This window comes from Hippopotamus amphibius, chromosome 5 (genome assembly GCF_030028045.1).
Source record: "Hippopotamus amphibius kiboko isolate mHipAmp2 chromosome 5, mHipAmp2.hap2, whole genome shotgun sequence".
NCBI classification, from domain to species: domain Eukaryota; kingdom Metazoa; phylum Chordata; class Mammalia; order Artiodactyla; family Hippopotamidae; genus Hippopotamus; species Hippopotamus amphibius.
Window position 1 is genome coordinate 48,820,940 of NC_080190.1, and position 22,163 is coordinate 48,843,102.

A 22,163-nucleotide genomic window follows, 5' to 3' on the forward strand; every position below is an offset into this window, starting at 1 on the left:
AGATGTGGACTGCTTGTCAAATTGTAAGGACCTATTGAACTGGTTGTTCAACAATGCTTGGAAGAAGATGTGTTGCTAGCACTCTGAGTGGCTGGGTGGAGTGGGGAGGAGAGACAAAGTATAAATGTTGGATGAGATGGCTTGACAATGCCAAAAGTCTTCATTTCATCCCTGCCTGCTCCATCTGTTGGCCTGTAGTGATCTCTCTAGCTACACTTTGGCAGTTATCCCCAGTGGCATTTTTCTTGTAGAAACCCATTCATTGTTCCTCTACATGTTTTTTCTTTCAAAGGCCCTGGGAACACTTGACAAACACATTTCTAATAACCAGAATTCACAAATATGGTATTATCCTCCTCTCCATGTGTTACTTCAATAACTCACTGAGACGTCTTGGCTGGCTTTACAGTGCTTAACATCACATAAATTTTTATTCAGCCAAAAATGGTTTTTGTTAACATAATACAATTATTTAAGTATTATACATATTCTGAAATCCAAGTCATTATGTCTTGTGATGGGCACAGAATTATATGCTGCACTAGAATTTATAATTGAACAAAGTTTGTCCTTTTTACAAAGCATTCCTCCGTATCACTGTAATCTTCAAAGGAAATAAGGAAATGGTGATTGGGTAAACAAAACTTCTATTATAAGAAAAATTCTTCCTTCAGAGAAATTTTGAGCAAGTGAAATATGTCCATGAAATTGATCCTGGTGATCCTACATTGGCATTTCCATCTAAACATCATGAAAATAAAGAAGATGAAGTTATACATATTTTTAAGTACACTACAATTCACTACCAATAGAAACACTAGCCCCTGGGGGGGAAAAAAACCCATATTTTTCTAAAATTTCCTTGATGTTATCAAACAAGAGATGAAATTATTTGAACATTAGAGTCAGAGGAAAATTTTTGTAAACTCATAAGTATCTCTACACTATTCCTCCTATTAGAATCAGGAAGAGTTTTACAACAGTTAATTTTTTTACAAAAATTTACTCACAACTCAAAGATGTTTTCAGTTGGCCATTGAACAATGAAGGGGTTGGGGAGCCAACCCTTTTTGCAGTCAAAAATCTGTGTATAATGACCTAGAGGGGTGGAATAGGGAGGGTGGGAGGGAGGCTCAAGAGGGAGGGGATATGGGGATATATGTATAAATACAACTGATTCACTTTGTTGTACAGCGGAAACTGGCACAACATTTAAAGCAATTATACTCCAACAAAGATCTGAAGAAAAAAAAATCTGTTTATAACTTATAGTTGGCCCTTCATATACTTGGCTCCTCCATATGTGTGGTTCTACATCCACAGATCCAGCCAACTTTGGATCATTTACTACTGTAGTATTTACTATTGAAAAAAAAAAAAAGTCCTGAATAAGAGGACCTATGCAGTTAAAATCCATATTGTTCAAGGGTCAGCTTTGTTTTAGATTGTGTTTCTAAACAATAAACTTTTTAATTTCAGTTTTTGTAAGTGCTTCTGCACAGCAAAAGAAACTATCGACAACATGAAAAGGCGACCTAAGTAATGAGAGAAAATATTTGTAAAGCATATATCTGATAAAGGATTAATCTCCAAAACGTATAAGGAACTCATACAACCTATAGCCTAAACAAACAATCCATTTTAAAAATTGGCAAAGGAATTGAATAGATATTCCTCCAAAGAAGTAGTACAAATGTACAACAGGTACATGAAAAGGTACTCAATACAACCAATCATCAGGGAGATGCAAGTGAAAACCACAATGAGATACCACCTCACACTTGTTGGAATAGCTATTATCAAAAAGACAAGAAATAACTAGTGCTCGCAAAGATGTGGAGAAAGGGAACACTTGTGCACAGTTGATGGGAAAGTAAATTGGTACAGCCCCATGGAAAACAGTATGAGATTCCTCAAAAAAAATATATAGGACTACTATATGGTCCAGCAATCTCACTTCTAGATATATGTCCAATGGAAATGAAGTCACCAACTCCAAAATGCCTGCACCACCATGTTCATTGAAGCATTATTTACAATAGCCAAGATATGGAAACAACGTGTCTATCAGCAGATGAAAGGATAAAGATATGTGATATATTGGGTTGGTCAAAAAGTTGGGCATATCTTATGGAAAAACCCAAACTAACTTTTTGGCATATCTTATGGAAAAACCCAAACTAACTTTTTGGCAAACCTGATATATATAAAATAGAATATAATTCAGCCATTAAAAAAGTGTCCTGCCATGTAAGACAACATGGATAGACACTATGGTAAGTGAAATAAGTCAGAGAGAGAAAGACAAACACTGTATAATCTCATTTATATGTGGAATCTAAACTAAACAAAATAAAAGCAAAAAAAGAATGCATAGATACAAAAAACAAATTGGTGTTTGCCAAAAGTGGGGGGGGGGAGGGGAGGCAAATTAATGAAGGTGGTCAAAAGGCACAAAATTACAGTTATAAAATAAAGAGTCCTGGGAATGTATTTTTTAGCATGGTGACTATTATGTTGATATCAAAGAGGACCAAAAATGTGATATATGAATGGAATGAAGTGGGATACTATTTAGCTTTATAAGGAGGGAATCCTGCCAAAACATCCATAACTCTGCAAAGGTTATTCTGCCCAACACACCAGGATGCCAGAGACATCCATACATCTGTACATCTAAAGGGGTATATATGGGAACATACAGAGGAGGCCAAAGCAGGGGAACAGCAAGGTGGTGCTAATGATTCTGGCCCCCCAGCCACATGGCTGAGTCCTCAACTCTGGAGAGCCCAGTAGCACATCACTCCAGCCTCTTTGCTACAGTAGTGCCCCCAGTCACAGGGAGCTGGGCATTAGCAGCGACAGGGGCCCATGACAGTAGTCCATCAAGCCACAGTAGTGCCTGTGACTCTGCCCCCCTGTTGTGGCAGCTGTGCTCACAAACTCAACAATTATGGATTTGACAGAGATGCTCACAACCCCAATTTCCCCAACCATACACCTCCCCTCCACTGTGGGGGTGCCCCTAACCCAGGTGTAATGGAGGCACCAGCCATCCCAGTGCCCCCAGCAGCAACAATTGTGACAGCAGCACTACTGGCAGCTGCAAGGCACCAGGAACTCCAGAGGTGCAACAGTCTCAATGAGGGCATGGACAACACTTCTGGCATAGGCAATGGAGGGTAGAACATGCTGATTCTCAAATACAGCCAGAGGCAGCACAGGTAAGAGAAACCAAAAACATATTCTATAATGCTACGTACTGAAAAATAAAAGAGAGGTCTCTAATAACCAATCTGTTGAATTGTTAGAATCAGAGTAAACAAGTCTCTACCTAAACAAGGACGGCATTCATTACGTGAAGTGTGCTGGCAGAGAAATAACTCATCAATCACCATGGAAAACCACAGGAACACAGTATCACAAAAAGAAAATGGCAATTCTCCAGAAATCAAACTAAAGATTTGGAAGATTGTTATATTTCTGATAGAGATCAAAATGACTGTCATGAAGAAACTCAATGAGCTATAAGAAAACTCAGAGAGGCAGTTCAATGAGCTCAGGAATAAAATTAATGAAAGAATAAATCTTTATGAAAGAGATTGAAACTCTAAAAACAAGCAAACAAAATTTCTGGAGTTGAAGAACTTGATAAATGAGAGGAAACTTTGGAAATAGAACAGACCATATGGAAGAGAGAATTAGCAAACTCAAAGATAGAAATCAAAAAATGATTCAGGTAGAAGAGGAAAGAGAGCTAAGATTTTTTAAAAATAAAGAAACTCTACAAGCACTTCCAACATAAGAGTAATGAGTATTCCAGAAGCAGAAAAGAGAAAGAAGGGAGCAGAGTTTATTTAAAGAAATAATAGGTGAGAACTTTTCAAACCCGGGAACAGGATATTTAAGTCCATGGAGCAAAGAGAACAACCAATTATCTCAACACAAAAAAGACCTCCAGTGCATATATTAAAACTGTCAATAGTCAATGATAGAGAAAGAATTTTAAAGGAAGTCAGAGGAAAAAAGCAGCAACCTACAAAGTTATCCCCATTAAGGTATTAGCAGATTTCTCATCAGAAACTACAGGTCAGGAGAGAGTAAAATGTTATACTCAAATATTGAAAGATAAAATCTGTCAGCCAAGAATGCTCTATACAACAAAGTTATTCTTCGGATATGGCATGTAAATAAAGGCTTTCCCAGACAAACAAAAGCTGAGGGAATTCATCACCATTAGACTTGCCTTACCAGGAATGTTAAAAGGAGCTCTTCTTCCTGAAACAAATGGCAGAGGTACACAAAACTTTGAGTAGGTGATAAATAGAATCAGAAAATTGCAAATATATATCAGAATGGCTTGTTAAACACTTAATTATTGCATTAAAATTAAAGGGACAAAAACACTAAAAAATAATAGATAACTTCAATTTGGTAATGAATTCACAACCTAAACATGGACAATTTGTGACAACAGAAACATAAAAAAGGGAGGAGGAAATGGATAGAAACTGTATAGGCAAAATGAAGATAAGATGCTATCAGCGGAAAAAGAACTAATTCATCTTTGTGACATTTTATATAAGCCTCATGGTAACCACAAAACAAAAATCAAGAGCAGAGACATGAAACACACAAAAAAGAGGAAACTGAGAAAAACATCGTAGAAACCACCAAACTAAAATGGTAGAAAGAAACACGAGGAAAAGAAACAATGCAAGTATAGAGTAATCAGAAAACAATAGACAAAGTTGAAGTACTGAGTCCTAATATTACAATTATCCTAAATATAAATAGATTTAATTCACCAATCAAAAGCCACAAAGTGCCTGGATGGATTGAAAGATAAGACCCAATAATATTTGTCTCCAGGAAACTCTTCTCAGCTCTAAAGACAAATAGTCTTTTAAGTGGAGGGATGGAAGATGATACTTCAAGCTAACGGCAGCCAAAAGAAAGGTGTAGCCATACTTGTATTACACAAAATAGTCTTCAAACCAAAGAATGTAACAAGAGACAAAGATGGACATTGTACAATAATAAAGAGGGCAATCCATAAAGAAATAACATATATTAATATATACTATGCATAGCAATTATTAACAGCCCTAAATGGAGAAATTTATGGCAACACAATAATGGTAGGAGACTAATACCCCATTTACATCACTGGATAGATCATGCAAGAGGAAACCCCTGAAAAATTAAATAGTGAAACAGAAGCAAACAATTTACCAGATAAAGACTTTAAAGCACTGGTAATAAAAATGTTAATGGAATTAGGGAAAAGAATTAATGTAAACAGTGAACAGTTTAACAAGTAACTAGAAAATATTAAAAAGTCCTAATCAGAAATGAGTGATTCAATAGCTGAAATTAAAAAACTCACTAGAAGGAATGAATAGCAAGGTAAGTAATACAGAAGAACACATGAGTGATCTGGAAGATAGAATAATGGAAATTCCCAATCAGAACAGCAGAAAGAAAAAAAAATTTAATGGAAGCAGCTTAGATCTCTGAGATAACAGCGAACATCCCAACATTCTCATTATAGGGATCCTAGAAAGAGAAGGGAGAAGGAAGATGGTCAAAAATGTATTTGATGAACTTTTGGCTGAAAAATTCCCAAACCTAGAGAGGAAACAGATATCCAGGTACAGGAAGCACAAAGGGTCCCAAACAAGATAAACACAAACTGACTCACCAAAACATAATAATTTAAATAGCATCAGTGAAAGATGAGAGATTCCTAAAGCAGCAAGAATAAAACCAGAGTCATATACAAGGGAATCCCCATAAAACTATCAGCTGATTTCTCTGCAGAAACTCTGCAGACACAGAAGGGAGTGGAATGATATATTCAAAATGCTGAAAGGGAAAAACCTGCAACCCACAATATCATAAACGATAAAATCACCTTTCCTGGAGCCTTCTTACTTAGGGATATAATACTAGAAATCAAAACTTTCTTTGAACAGTTCATATTAACCAGATACATTTTCAAATTAAGTATTCTTATTATCGAGATCCTGCATATTGGTGTAGCCTAATTTTTCAAGACTGGCTCAATACACACAATAACGGTAAACACAATAATTCTTTGCAGAGGAATGTTCACAAAGCTGGTGTTTGCTTTATCCTTCCATGCACTGATAATGACAAACGCTAGAACTTAAAGGGTTATTTCCCTCATCACTCTGACTGGCTAAGTAAATCCTCAAAGTGCAAGGAATACTGAAAAATGTCAAAGATAATTGAGGTCTCAAGGTATCATTAAAAGCATAAAGAAATACTGGATATTGGAGAGCTGTGAAGACACTATGCAGAAAAGGGAAACACACCAAGGAAAATTTGAAATATTTCTTGCTGCCAGGGCTCCACCCCGTAAGCCAGATGCATGATATCGTTAGTTCGCCCCAATTCTACTTGAGTGCCCCCTTCATAAGCCTTTCACCACATGCAGCCCCTTCTATTTCCACCTTCCAACCGCAATGGTTCATGTAGGCACTGGGACTTGCTCAGGTGGGACAGGTATTTCTTCACCATGAAGATGGCACTGAATAAGATGAAAACAACCCCACGCAAATAAGGCTCTACCTAGGTATCAGTATGTATAGTCTCAATTTGTTCCAGCTTCTGTCACTCATCCCCCATTATTCTTTATTTCCTTTAACTTCCAACTGATAAAATAACCATGAGGTCCATATTTGGCCAGGACTGAAAGCAGAGCATGTAGATAGACGTGTTACAGAAACAATTTTGTCTTTTTGTGGGAAGGTGGAACTCACATGAAAATTCATGAAAATTTCTATAGTATTTAATTTGACTTTGTAAAATCCATTTTGGGGATTGCAGATTCAGGCAGAACAGATCTTGAGACAGCTACATATGCCCCAGGGTTGTCTGCAAATACACTTTGGGTGCTTAGTCCCCTTCCCTGTCTTCCAATGGAAAGCAAGGAGCAGCAGAAAAGTGGGTCACTCCTGCCTCAGCTGCCCAGGGGGAGAAGCAGCCTTCCAACCTGTGGTTGCTGTGACAACAGATTCTCCACACTGGGGCTCACATCTCATCCTTCCTGTTCTGTATCTAAGTGGAATCTGGGGATCCACTTCCCAGATCCCTTTAAAATGAGGGGCCAGCGAAGTTAGAGATGTCACAGAAGCCACCTAGCATTCCCCTTTTTCCCTGAAGATGAGGAAATATGCACTTCTCTTTTTCAAGGAGATTGGGAATGTGACAAAAATATTCTTTGGATAAAAATATCTAATGAAAAGAATCATAATATTGGTGGAGACATGAAGAATGATTGAGAGAGAAATGTGGATTCAGCTCCTTCCTCAGTAACCAGTATCATTCTCAAAAGCCTGATGAATGTCAGAGTGTAATCCAGCTCTTCTTCACGATAAAATCTGTTCTTTTAACTCGATTCTCTGGCTCCAGTGTACATATCACATGTAAAAAATTTAGTCAGTATTTTTCCCTGATATCCATAGCAACATTCAAATTGGGATTTTAGAAACCCTTGGGAAATATGTCATATAATTACTGTGAAAATCTTGGCAGAGAACAGCACGGACATTCGGGAGACAGTGTTGCCACAGACAACGGGAGAATAAATGTAAGGCTGTGCCAGCGACTCTTGTTCTCAACAGTGACCAATTGCTTGCCCTCTGCTTTGGCTTTCTCTCTGGTCCCTTCAGCTCCTAATGAGGTGTGGGAGCCTGTGCTCTCTGCTCACTGACTGGGTGCATCCTGCTCTGTGACCAAACAGTTTTGTGATAAATCTATCACAGAGGCCTCAGACTTGTATGTTGGGAGATGCTTGTCATTGATGCAGTGGAACAAGGATGCTTCTCCGCGTGAACAGGTGAGGATATGATGGAGGCGTGTAGTGTAGTAAAAGGTGTTTTGGAGCAGAGGTGCCCCTGACACCAGCTACTTCATTAGAGGAAACACTGTCTCAGCAGCTCCCTAGGCTAAACGGAAGAATCTGCCTGCTCCCATTAGCTGCTATATGAGGTGTACAACGACGTTACGTGTTATGTGGTCTTTCATTCACAGGTGGCGGCAGAGACAGACCTTTCATCAGAACCCTAAGTAGCCCCAAAGTCAAGTTCTAGCCCAAAATTGCGGACAGTGAAACATGGCTGTTTATCCTGTCCCTGTCAGTGGTCAAGGCTGCCAAGATGTTTTCTTGAGTTATAAAAACTGAGGGCTATAGAAACAGGACTTAGTCAGCCAGGGACACTGGGAACATGGGATGCATATACACCCCATTCTGAGACAACAGGCTCTAGAAATGATTTTCTTCTCTTCTCCTTTCCCCTCAGTGCAGAGAAGCTCTTGATTTTTTAGAAGAGATTAACTGCAGGAGGAGGAAGTCCTGCCCCTCCATGAGGTGATTCCTGTGTGCCTGTGTCAGGCACCATCGTAGCTTGGAGGACCTGCTGCTGTAACTGAAACAGAGATAGACGCATCTTCAAGCTCCAGTGGGGCCACTGCCAATCAGGACTGAGCTGTTTGGTTGCATGAGCAGCACTTCAGGGAACTGGCCCATGGCAGGTTAGAAAGAAAGACTCACTCCACGCTGCAGACTTTCAGCTTAGTATTGAGATGCTACAGACAAACACCACTATAAGAAAAGTGATTTACTGAGGGGCCTGCAGAGAAGAAGGAAAAAGTTCTTAGAGCTTTGATGTAAGAGTGAATGTACAGCTGCCAAGTTCATAGAATAGCCTTCCTAGTGAGCTAATCCTGTGAACTACTGTCTTTCCCCATCCTTCTTACATGCCACCATGGAAGAGTGGGTAAATCCTGAATTTACAACTTATACCATGTTATTAGGCAACCCCCAAGGTCTCTGGTCTCCATTCTCTTCTATAAGAGATGGTTGTGCTAAAGTAGATCATCTCTAAGGCCTGTGTCATTTCATAGGTCAGTAATTCACCAAAGATATTAACTGAAGGATAGAAAAAGTAAGATAAATAAAATTCAACACTCTTAAGGTCGAGAAATCATCAACAGTAGATTTGTTCAAAATATTGTGTTAACAGCATTTGGAAACAGCAGAGGCTTTGGATTTGGTGAGATCTAGCAAAGTTCCAGCTCTGCATTTCCCAGCTACGTGACCTAAGCCTCAATTAATATTCCTCTGCAGAAGAAGGGGTGGAACAACCTAACATTCATTGTTATTGTGGAGAGAGATAGGAATACTGAATTTCAGTGACCAGCACAGTACCAAGCATTAGTAAGGTCCTCAGCAATTGATGATGACGATGATGATGGTTTGGACCATAGAATATATTCCATATTTTAAAAGGGGTGCTCAAAAGGAACGTTACTACTGTTGCTATTATATTTATTTATAAACTGATAATATTATAAAACAATAAAATATTTTATAAATATGCAAATGTCAATAACTCTGTCTACTTATCATACTATATTTAAGAGTATACTAGTGTTCCCTAATATTACAATTCGACTTTATGGACACATAGGAAACATTGCATCCCATGTGAAATGAGTCACATGCTTTATCTTACTTAATTCTCATAAGAATATAGACAGGTAGGGCTTCCTAGGTGGCACAGTGGTTAAGAATCCGCCTGCCAATGCAAGGGGTTCCATCCCTGCTCCAGGAAGATCCCACATGCCTCGGAGCAACTAAGCCCATGCGCCACAACTATTGAGCCTGTGCTTTAGAGCCTGTGAGCCACAACTATTGAGCCCATGTGCTGCAACTACTGAAGCACAAGTGCCTAGAGCCTGTGCTCCACAACAAGAGAAGCCACGGCAATGAGGAGCCCACGCACCACAACGAAGAGTAGCCCCCACTCACCGCAACTAAAAGAAAGCCTGCATGCAGCAAAAAAGACCCAACAAAGCCAATAAAATAAATAAATAAATAATTTTATTTAAAAAAAAAGAATACGGACCAGTAGATTCTCTAACCTTCATTTTACACAGGTAAAGTGAAGTTCACAAAAAACTAACTTTCCAAAGATAACCCATCTCTCTGGGGTTAGAACTCAGTATTGAACTAGTTTTGGACTCGGGTCCTTCAAATTCAAGAATAAATTCACTGGACTACTTTGTGATCTGCCAGCTGCCTTTCAGGTAATCAAATAGTTTGATCTTATACTCCCTAAAGTCTTCGTGGTCGCTGTGATATCTTCCTTGTAGGTTAAGAGCAGCGGGTGAAGCTGCTGTGGAAAGAGATGTCCACGGAAATGGGAAATGGGACAACTGTCCAAGAATTCACCTTGGAGGGGTTTCCTGCCATCCAACACCTGGGAAAACTCCTCTTCCTGGTGCACCTGCTGGCATACCTGGCATCCACCGCAGGCAATGCTCTCATAGTCACCATCACCTGTGCTGACTGCAGGCTCCAGACACCTATGTACTTTCTCCTCAGCATTTTCTCTTTCATGCAGTCTTGTGTCACAAGTGCTGTTATTCCTAAGTTGGTGGTCATCTTTCTTCTAGGCAAGCAAACAACTTCCTTTGCCGCCTGTTTCACACAAGACTTTATCATAATATTTCAGGGAGCAGCAGCTTTCCTCCTCATAGCAGTGATGTCTCTGGATTGGTACATTGCAAGCCTCTTCATTACCCAACCATCAGGAACTTGAGGACTTGATTCCTCCTGGTCATGGCTACTTTGCTTTGGGCTTTTCTCTCATCACTGGTCTGGTGGTGAAGGTGTCCCAGTTATCCTTCTGTGGCCCCCTTGTTATTCCTCACTTCTTCTGTGATGCTGGCCCCTGATCCACCTCTCCTGTTCTCACACCAGGTCTGTTGAAATTTTGGCCTTTGTCTTCATTCTGTGTATCCTTTTGACATCCCTCATCATAACCATGATTGTGTACAGCAACATAGTAATCAAAATCATGCATCTCTGCTAGAAAGCTTTCTCCACCTGCTCCTCTCATCTCATTGTCCTCTCTCTGATATACAGTAGCTGTGTCTTTACCTATATGAAACCAAAGCACGTGAACAGGCTGAACTCCAACAGGGAGGCTTCCTTTGTGAACACAGTGGTGACCAAGAAGTGCAGAGAGTCCCATATAGAATAAACCCAAGGAGAAATGAACATATTAATCAAACAAATGAAAATTAAATGCAAGGAAAAAATATTAAAAGCAGCAAAAGGAAAGCAACAAATAACATATAAGGGAAAAGCCATAAGGATAACAGCTGATCTTTCTGCAGAAACTTTGCAGGCCAGAAGGGAGTGGCAGGATATACTTAAAGTCTTCAAAGAGAAAAACCTACAGCCAAGAATACTCTATCCAGCAAGAATCTCAATCATATTTGATGGAGAAATCAAAAGCTTTACACACAAACAAAAGTTAAGCGAATTCTGCACCCCCAAAAAAGCCTTACAACAATTGCTAAAGGAACTTTTTAAGCAGGAAACACAAGAAAAAGAAAAGACATACAAAAAGCAACCCAAAACAATCAAGAAAATGGTAATAGGAACATACATGTCAATAATTATCTTAAATGTAAATGGATTAAATGCTCCAACCAAAAGACACAGACTGGCTGAATGGATACAAAAACAAGACCCTTATATATGCTGTCTACAAGAAACCCACTTCAGACCAAGGGACACATATAGACTGAAAGTAAGGGGATGGAAAAAGATATTCCATGCAAATGGAAGTCAAAAGAAAGATGGAGTAGCAATACTCATATCAGACACATTAGACTTTAAAGTAAAGACTATTACAAGAGACAAGGAAGGACACTGCATAATGATCAAGGCATCAATCCAAGAAAAAGATATAATAATTATAAATATCTATGCACCCAACATAGGAGCACTTCAATACATAAGGCAAATGCTAACAGCCATAAAAGGGGAAATCGACAGGAACACAATAATAGTAGGATACTTTAACACCCCACTTATACCAATGGACAGATCATCCAAACAGAAAATAAATAAGGACACACAAGCTTTACATGATACATTAGACTATCTCGACTTAATTGATATTTATAGGACATTCCATCCAAAAACTACAGAATACACTTTCTTCTCAAGTGCACATGGAACATTCCCCATGATAGATCACATCTTGGGTCACAAATCAAACCTCAGTAAATTCAGTAAAATTGAAATCGTATCAAGCATCTTCTCCAACCAAAACGGCATGAGACTAGATATCAATTACAGGGGCGAAAAAACTGTACAAAATACAGACACAGGAGGCTAAACAATACATTATTAAACAACCAAGAAGTCACTGCAGAAATCAAAGAGGAAATCAGAAAATACTTAGAAACAAATGGCAATGAAAACACGACGACCCAAAACCTATGGGATGCAGCAAAAAAAGTTCTAAGAGGGAAGTTTATAGCAAAACAAACTTACCTCAGGAAACAAGCACAATCTCAAATAAACAACATAACCTTACACCTAAGACAATTAGAGAAAGAAGAACCCCCCAAAAACCCCAAAGTGAGCAGAAGGAAAGAAATCATAAGGATCAGATCAGAAACAAATGGAAAAGAAATGAAGGAAAGAATAGCAAAGATCAATAAAACTAAAAGCTGATTCTTTGAGAAAATAAACAAAATTGATAAACCATTAGCCAGACTCTTCAGGAAAAAAGGGAGAAGACACACATCAACAGAATTAGAAATGAAAAAGGAGAAGTAACAACTGACACCACAGAAATACAAAAGATCATGAGAGACTACTACAAGCAACTATATGCCAACAAATTGGATAACCTGGAAGAAATGGATAAATTCTTAGAAAAGTACTAACTTCCAAGATGAACCAGGAAGAAATAGAAAATATGAACAGATGAATTACAAGTACTAAAATTAAGACTGTGAATAAAAATCTCCCAACAAACAGAAGCCCAGGGCCAGATGGATTCACAGGCGAATTCTATCAAACACTTAGAGAAGAGCTGACACCTATCCTTCTCAAACTCTTCCAAAATATAGCAGAAGGAAGAACACTCCCAAACTCATTCTATGGGACCACCATCACCCTGATATCAAAGCCAGAAAAAGATGTCACAAAAAAAGAAAATTACAGGTCAATATCACTGATGAATATAGATGGAAAAATTGTCAACAAAATACTAGCCAACAGAATCCAACAGCACATTAAAAATATCATACACCGGGATCAAGTGGGGTTTATCCCTGGAATGCAAGGATTCTTCAATATACACAAATCAATCAATGTGATACATCATATTAACAAATTCGAGGATAAAAACAATATGATCATTTCAATAGATGCAGAAAAACTTTTGACAAAGTTCAACATCCATTGATGATAAAAACTCTCCAGAAAGTGGGCATAGAAGGAAGTTATCTCAACATGATAAAAGCCATATATGACAAACCAACAGCCAACATTATTCTAAATGGTGAAAAACTGAAAGCATTCCCCCTAAAGACAGGAACAAGACAAGGGTGCCCACTCTCACCACTATTATTCAACACAGTTTTGGAAGCTTTAGCCACAGCAATCAGAGAAGAAAATGAAATAAAAGGAACCCAAACTGGAAAAGAAGAAGTAAAATTGTCACTCTTTGCAGATGACATGATATTACACATAGAAAACCCTAAAGATGCTACCAGAAAACTAGCACTAATCAATGAATTTAGTAAAGTAGCAGGATACAAAATTAATGCACAGAAATCTCTTGCATTCCTATACACTAACAATGAAAGAGCAGAAAGAGAAATTAAGGAAACTCTCCCATTCACCATTGCAACAAAAATAATAAAATACCTAGGAATAAACCTGCCTAAAGAGGCAAAGGACCTGTATGCAGAAAAATATAAGACACTGATGAAAGAAATCAAAGATGATACAAGCAGATGAAGGGACATACTGTGTTCTTGGATCGGAAGAATCAACATTGTGAAAATGACTATCCTACCCAAAGCAATTTATAGATTCAATAAAATCCCTGTCAAATTACCAATGGCATTTTTCACAGAACTAAAACAAGAAATTTCATGACTTGTATGAAAACCCAAAAGACCCTGAAGAGCCAAAGCAATCTTGATAAGAAAAGACGGAGCTGGTGGAATCCAGCTCCCTGATTTCAAACTATACTACAAGGCTACAGTGATCAAGACAGTATGGTACTGGCACAAAAACAGAAATATAGATCAATGGAACACAATAGAGAGTCCAGAGATAAACCCAAGCAAATATGGGCACTTTTTCCTTGACAAAGGGGACAAGAATATACAATGGAAAAAAGACAGCCTCTTTAATAAGCAGTGCTGGGAAAATTGGACAGCAACATGTAAAAGAATGAAATTAGAACACTTCCTAACACCATACACAAAAATAAATTCAAAATGGATTAAAGACCTACATGTAAGGCCAGACACTATAAAACTCCTAGAAGAAAACATAGGCAGAACACTTTATGACATACATCAAAGCAAGATCCTTTTGGACCCACCTCCTAGAATAATGGAAATAAAGTCAAAAATAAACAAATGGGGCCTAATGAAACTTGAAAGCTTTTTCACAGAGAAAGAAACCATACACAAGACGAGAAGGCAACCCTCAGAATGGGAGAAAATATTTGCCAATGAAGCAACTGATTAAGGATTAATCTCCAAAATATACAAGTAGCTCACGCAGCTTAATACCAAAAAAGCAAATAACCCAATCCACAAATGGGCAGAAGACCTAAATGGACATTTCTGCAAAGAAGACATGCAGATGGCTAAGAAACAAGTGAAAAGATGCTCAACATCACTACTCATTAGAGAAATGCAAGTCAAAGCCACATGAGGTATCACCTGACACTGGTCAGAATAGCCATCATCAAAAAATCTAGAAACAATAAATGCTGGAGAGGGTGGGGAGATAAGGGAACCCTCCTGCACTATTGGCGGGAATGTAAGTTGGTACAGCCACTATGGAAAACAGTATGGAGGTTCCTCAAAAAACTAAAAATAGAACTACCATATGACCTGCAATTCCACTCCTGGGCATATACCCTGAGAAAACCATAATCCAAAAAGAAACATGTACTATAGTTGTTCATTGCAGCACTATTTACAATAGCCAGGACATGGAAGCAACCTAAATGCCCATCAACAGATGAATGGATAAAGAAGATGTGGCACACATATACAATGGAATATTACTCAGCCATAAGAAGGAATGAAATTGAGTTTTTTGTAGTGAGGTGGATGGACCTAGAGTCTGTCATACAGAGCGAAGTAAGCCAGAAAGAGAAAAACAAATACCGTATGCTAACTCATACATATGGAATCTAAAAAAACGGTACTGACCTGGTGTACCCCCCCCAAAAAAAAAAAAATAATAATAATAAAAAAAAAGAGACCACAAAAAAAAAAAAAAAAAAAACGGTACTGATGAAGCCAGTGACAGGGCAAGAATAAAGATGCAGATGTAGAGATCAGACTTGAGGACACGGGGTGGGGGGTGGGGCGAAGGGGAAGCTGGGACAAAATGAGAGAGTAACATTGACATATATACACTACCAAATGTAAAACACATAGCTAGTGGGAAGCTGCTGCATAACACAGGGAGATCAACTCAATGATGGGTGATGACTTAGAGGGCTGGGTTAGGGAGGGTGGGAGGGAGTCATGGGAGGGATGGGGTATGGGGATATATGTATAAATACAGCTGATTCACTTTGTTGTATAGCAAAACCTGACACAACAGTGTAAAGCAATTATATTCCAATAAAGAGCTAAATAAATAAATAAATGCCTGCCAAGGGATGAATTGGTAAAGATGTGGAATATATATTTATATATAAATATAGATATAGATATATACACACATCCATATGCATATACAATGGAATTGTTGTTCAAGCATGGGAAAATGGAAATTCTGACATTTTGACAACATTGATGGATCTTCATGACATTATGCTGAGTCAGAGAAATACAAATACTTTATGATATCACTTATATGTAGAATCTAAAAAAGCTGAACTCATAAAAACAGAATAAAATGGTGGTTGCCAAAGGGGTATGGGAAGGGGAAGTAGGAGACATGTTGTTTAAGGGTACAAATTTGCAACTAGTTTATGGGTACGAACTTGCAAGTAGTAGATAAGTAAGTCCTGGAAATCTAACATACTGTATATTGATTATAGACAACAATATCATATTATAAATATCAAATTTGCTAAGACACTAGATATTTATTCTGACCAAAAGTAAAGAAATATGTGGTGTAATAAAGGTCCTATCTAATGCTACAATGGTAATCATATTGCAGTATATAAATGTACCTATCAACACTTTGTACACATTAAACTTATACAATGTTATACATCAAATATATTTCAATTTTTAAAAAATGGAGACATTCTAGTTGGTATCTAGTAGTATCTCATTTTGATTTACATTTTCCTAGTGACTACTTTATAATAATACACTTGTGACAAATAGAAATCTTTTTTTTGTGAAGTGCCTATCAAAAAGTCTTTTGCCTGTTTTTAATTGTCAGGGCTGTTTTGTTTTGTTTTGCTTTTTTACCCAAAAGACTATGTACTCTGGATATTTGTCATGACAGGACTGAGAATATTTTACCACAGTCTGTGAATTGCTTTTTTTTAAACAAAAAAATTTTAATTTTACAAGTTTGCCTGATTCTGCTCTTAACACTATTTTCTGCCTGTGACTGAAAATTGCTTTTTAAATATTATTTATAATGTCTTTCCAAAGGCAGAAATTTTTTAATTTGATGACATCAACATATCAAATATTTTCATTTGTGGTTAGTGTTTTCCATATCCTGTGCATGGAATCTTTGCCCACCCCAAGTGAACAGAGACATTATCCCATGTTTTCCTCCAGAAGCTTTTAATTTGGGCCTTAAAATTTAAGTCTATAATCGATCTCAAAGGAACACTTGTGTAATATCTGACATAGAGGTTAAGATTTCTACATGGCTATCCAGGTGCTCCAGCAACATTCAATTTAAACATTGAAAAGACTTTTATTCCTTCATTGAAGTACATACATGTCTACGTAAAATAGAGCTATACTTGGAGAGTCTATTTCTGCACTTTTAATTCTGTTCCATTAATGTATTTTTTCATGCTTCCACTAATTCTACACTATCTCAATTAATGTAACTGAGAAATGTTCCTCCTCCTCTATTTTCTGAAATTGTGGATGATTAATATTGTTTCTAATGCTAGTTAAGCATTTTCTTAAATACTTAATAAAATTCACCAGTGAAGCCTGTAGCTTTCTTTCCAGGAAGGTTTTTAATTACAATTCAATTTCTTTAATAGACAAAAAGCGACTACAGTTTTCTATTTTTTCTTGTGTTTGGTAAATTGTATCTTTCAAATATCCCTTTCCATCTTAGTTATATTATTAGCATTAAATTGATCATGAGATTACCTTATTCTATTTTTAGTATCTATGACTTGTAGTAATATGCTCTTTCATAATTGATACAGAAATTTATGTTTTTTGTCTTTTCCCCCAGCTTTTTAAAAGTATAATTGACTTATAAAATTGCATATATTTAAGGTATACAATTTGATGTTTTGATATGCATGTACATTGTGAAATAATCACCACAGTCAAGCTAATTAACATATCCCTCACATCACATAGTTACAATTTTCTTTTTTTCTCAACTTTATTCAGCTATAATTGACTTATAACGTTGTGTAATCTTAAGGTATACAACGTGTTGATTTGATACACTTATATATTGCAATATGATTACCAACATAGTGTTAAATGACAATTCCATCATATCAACAATTATCATTTCTTTTTTGTGGTGAGAACATTTAAGATCTACTCTCTTAGCAACTTTCAAGTCTATAGCACCGTATTGTTATCTTTATTCACAATGGTGTGCATTAGATGCCCAGAATTTATTCATCTAACTGGAGTTTTGTACTTTTTTGACCAACATCTCTATATTTCCCTCACCCCCTTCCCTAGCCCTGGTGCTGTTCAGTTTTTTATTTTATTTTATTTTATTTATTTATAAATTTATTTTATTTTTATTTATCAGCTGTGTTGGGTCTTCGTTAGTGTGTGCAGGCTTGCTCTAGTTGCAGCAAGCAGGGGCTACTCTTTGCTGTGGTGCTCAGGTTTCTCATTGCGGTGGCTTCTCTTGTTGCAGAGCACAGGCTCTAGGTGCTTGGGCTTCACTAGTTGCAGCACAGGGGCTCACTAGTTGTGGTGCACGGGCTCTAGAACGCAGGCTCAGTAGTTGTGGTGCACTGGCTTTCTTGCTCCGCGGCATGTGGGATCTTCCCAGACCAGGGATCGAACCCGTGTTCCCTGTATTGGCAGGCGTATTCTTAACCACTGTGCTACCCGGGAAGCCCAGTTTTTAAATATATTTGATAAGGGAACCAGGAATATGCAATGCTGAATGGATAGTCTCTTCAATACTTGGTGTTTGAAAAACTGCATACCCACATACAGATAAAGGAAACTGGACCCACGGCTCACACCACTCCCAAGATTTAACTCGAAATGGATTAAATACTTAAGTCAGAAAATGGTAAAACTCCCAAAAGAAAACATAGACCTGCTTGACACACATCTTGGCAATGATTTTTTGAATCTGACACCAAAACCACAAAAAGCCAAAGTAAAGTAAATAAGTGGGACTAAATCAAACTAAAAAGCTCTGATAGGAAAAGAAATAATCAACAAAATGAAAATTTTGCAAACCATATATTTGATAAGGGTTAATATCTAAAATATACAAAAACTCATACAGATCACTGAAAAAAAAACCCAGCAATCCAACTAAAATATGGGCAGAGAAGCTAAACAGACATTTTTCCAAAGAAGACATGCATAAACTGGTACATGAAAAGATGTTCATCACTAGTCATCAGGAAAATGCAAATCAAAACCACAATTAGATATCACATAACACCTGTTTAAATGACTATCATCAGAAAGACAAGAGATAATGAGTGTTGGTAAAGATATGAAGAAAAAGGAATGTAACTACACTATATGTGGAAATGTACATCAGCACAGCCACTAAGGAAAATAGTATGGAAGTTCCTCAAAAATTTAAACATAAAACAACTGTATGATCCAGTAATCCCACTTCTGGGTACATGTCCAAGGAAAATTAAAATAGGATATGGAAGAGATATCTGCACTCCATATTTATCACAGCATTATTCACATTAGCCAAGATATAGAAACAACCACTGAAGGATAATACAGAACCTTACAAAATGCCCTTACTTCTGAGATTTACAGATAGGTTATGCCACCTCTTCCTAGCTCACCTACATATTTCAAATTGTTAGTCTTAGCAAGTCTGATCAATGAAAAAAAAAAAGAGGGATATCATAGTATTTGTCTTTTTCTGACTTATTTCACCTAACAATATCCTCTGGGAACATCCATGTTGTTGCGAAGAGGATTTTCTTTTTTCTACTGGCTATGTAATATTCCATTTTATGTATATATAATGGACTTAATTAGTCATTCTATACTGGAAAGCTAAGAGGGAGAATTTTCTTTTTCCATGAATGGACTTAAAAAAAAAGAAAGAAATCCAGATAAGATTCAGCTTCCTCTCCTGGTCCTAAGTAGAGAGACGCAGAGGCTAATATGCTTTTCCTCACATGGATAGATGGGTATTGGATGTGATAATGAATCATCTGAGTCAGAAGTAATGTTCGGGGTCCATTGAGATTGTTGGTTAATTTTTAATGGAAATTCTATGAAGGAACTGTTTGTTTCTCAAAGTATTATTGGTATTTCATTAATTCCAACTTCAGTCTGGTGTCCACATGCTATTTCCCATCCTAACCTTCATTTCCTTTTCAACTTATCCTCTGGTCCCTCTTCCACAATATCATAAACTATAGGATTTACGTTTCCTTAGTCCTTACTTAGCTTTCTTACTTAGGTACATAATGTTAGAAATCAAAAACTTTTATGAACTGATCATATTAACCAGATACATTTTAAATTAAAATACTGTTATTATCTATATCCTGATTAGTGTAGCCTAATTTTTAAAGACTGGCTCAGGAACTGAGTAGCAAACATAGTCTTTTCTGCAGAGGAAAATCCACAATCTGCTCTTTCTCGACTCCATCTTTGCCGTAGCGGCAGAGGTAGCCACAGTTCAGTTGCCAACATGCAGCTCTTTGTCCTCACCCAGGAGTTATACACTCTCGAGGTGACCGGTCAGGAGAGAGTCACCCAGATCAAGGCTTATGTAGCTTCGTTGGAGGGCATCACCCCAGAAGATCAAGGTCTTCTCCCGGCAGGCACACCCGTAGAGGATGAGGCTATCCTGAGCGAGTGTGGAGTGGAGGCTCTGAGCACTCTGGAAGTAGCCGTCTGCGTGCTTGGAGGTAAAGTCCATGGTTCCCTGGCCCGTGCTGGGAAAGTAAGAGGTCAGACTCCCAAGGTGGCCAAACAAGAGAAAAAAAAGACATGGGCTGGGCCAAGAGGCATATGCAGTACAGTCAGCGTTTTGTCAATGTTTGGCCCACCTTTGGCATGAAGGGCCCCAATGCCAATTCTTAAGTCCTATGTAATCTTGGCTTTCTCTAATAAAGCCACTTAGCCCAATCAAAAAAAAAAAAGAAAAAAAGAAAAGAAAAAGAAAAAGAAAATCTACAAGCTGACGTTTGTTTTATTCCATGAGTTGATAATAACAAAAACAACTTAAAGAACTATCCCTTTCATTACTTTAACTAAATCTTCAAAGTGCAAAAAATGCTGAAAAATTCAAAGATAGTTGAGACTCAAAGTATCATTAAAAACATAAAGAAATACGGGATATTTTAGAGCTGTGAAAACACTATCCAGAAAAGAAAAACATAGACCAAGGCAAATTTGAAACATTTCTTCCTGCAGGTCTCCACCTATTAAGCTAGATGTGTGGTATAGTTGGTTCACCCCATTTGTGTTTGAATGTCCCCTCCCTAAGCCTTTCATCAGACCACATTCTAGCCCACTCTCTTTAATCTTCCCACCATGGTTGTTCATGTACCCATTGGGATTTGTTCACATGGGAGAAGTATTTCTGCACCACGAAGCTGGCACAGAATAAAATTAAAACTCTCTACCAGAAAAGGAACTTTTACAGGAGCACTAATATGTATAGTCTCATCTTTTGGTTTGTTTGTTTTTTAGTTCACACAGACTTTTTAATCTGCCTTATTCATGCAACAATATATGATCATCACTCTAGGTCAAGGAGTACATTTCAACAACACCATTGTTTTTTGGTTTTTGTTTTTTATTTAGTATTGATATTTATACACTACCAAATGTAAAATAGCTCATGGGAAGCAACTGCATAACACAGGGAGATCAACTCGATGATTGGTGATGATCTGGAGGGGTAGGATAGGGAGGGTGGGACAGGGAGGCTCAAGAGGGAGCGGATGTGGGGATATATGTATAAATACAGCTGACTCGCTTTGTAGTACAGAGGAAACGGGCACAACAGTGTAAAACTATTATAGTCTCATTTTGTTCCAGTTTCTGTAACTCATCTCCCACTATTCCTTTTTTTTTTTTTTTTTTTTTACTTTCAACTGAGATTATGACCATGAGGTCCATGTTTGGCCTGGATTTAAACTAGAGTATGTGGATGGACATATGATAGAGAAACCTTTTTGTCAATTTGTGGGAAGGTAAGACACACATAATCACTCATGAAAATTTCTATGAAATATGCTTTAACTTTGTAAAAATCAAGACTGGTGAGGAGAGATTCAGACAGAACAGATCTCCAAACAGCTACCAGAGTTCCCTGCAAATACACTCCAGGAGTTTAGTCCCCATCCCTGGCTTTCAATGGGAAGCCAGGGTCACAGAAAAAATGGCTCCCACCTGCCACAGCAGCCCAGTTAAGGTACCCAGGAGGAAAAGCAGCTTTCAATCAGTGGTTGCTATGGCAACAGCTTCTTCACATTGGGGCTCACATCTCATCCTTTCTCTTCTGTATCTTGGAGAACCCTGGCAACCACTTTACAGATTCCATTTTAAAAAGAGGAGCTGGCCATGTTAGAGATGTCACTGAAACCACCTAGGGTTCCCATTTCTTCCCTGAAGAGGAAGAAATTTATGTTTCCTTTTTTCAAGGAGATGAAGGAGGGCAACAAAAATATCCTTCAGACAAAAATATCCAATGT

The 22,163-nt window shown here is 37.7% G+C and overlaps 2 pseudogenes; both read left to right on the forward strand.

The window, feature by feature from the left end:
* Positions 1-2,260: 2,260 nt before the first annotated feature.
* LOC130854208 (olfactory receptor 6C75-like) lies at positions 2,261-20,130 on the forward strand (annotated as a pseudogene).
* A 13-nt stretch (positions 20,131-20,143) lies between these two features.
* LOC130854042 (ubiquitin-like protein FUBI) lies at positions 20,144-20,544 on the forward strand (annotated as a pseudogene).
* Positions 20,545-22,163: the final 1,619 nt, after the last annotated feature.